Source organism: Penaeus monodon, chromosome 15 (genome assembly GCF_015228065.2).
Source record: "Penaeus monodon isolate SGIC_2016 chromosome 15, NSTDA_Pmon_1, whole genome shotgun sequence".
Classification (NCBI taxonomy): domain Eukaryota; kingdom Metazoa; phylum Arthropoda; class Malacostraca; order Decapoda; family Penaeidae; genus Penaeus; species Penaeus monodon.
In genome coordinates this window covers 14,163,439-14,163,827 of record NC_051400.1, presented here as the reverse complement: position 1 = coordinate 14,163,827, position 389 = coordinate 14,163,439, and positions in this window count along the sequence as shown.

Genomic DNA, 389 nt, shown 5'->3' with positions numbered 1-389 from the left:
GTTTTGACTGTTGATTCTGCATTCCTATCAATAATCCAAAAGTTCCCGTTTATAGGAAAAAGTCTGTTTTTTCTCAAGTTTTCAAATTAGGAGGTGCATTATCTTCACAAAATTGAAAAGCCCATGAATGTGAAGTCGAGAAAAAGTTGAACCTACAAAAGGAAAGAGGAAGGACAGTGTTTGAAAGTCTACGACAAATAAATTTGAGCATTCGAACATAAAAAAAAAAATATGGAACGTTTAGTATTCAATGTGAAAGAAAGTTTAAACACATTTGAACCTAAAATAGAACGGAAAAATCAGTGCAATTGAACACATGATAAAAAAACAAACAAACACAATAATGTTCAACTGTCGATATGAAAAAAAGAAAAATCTCTATCCCCCTC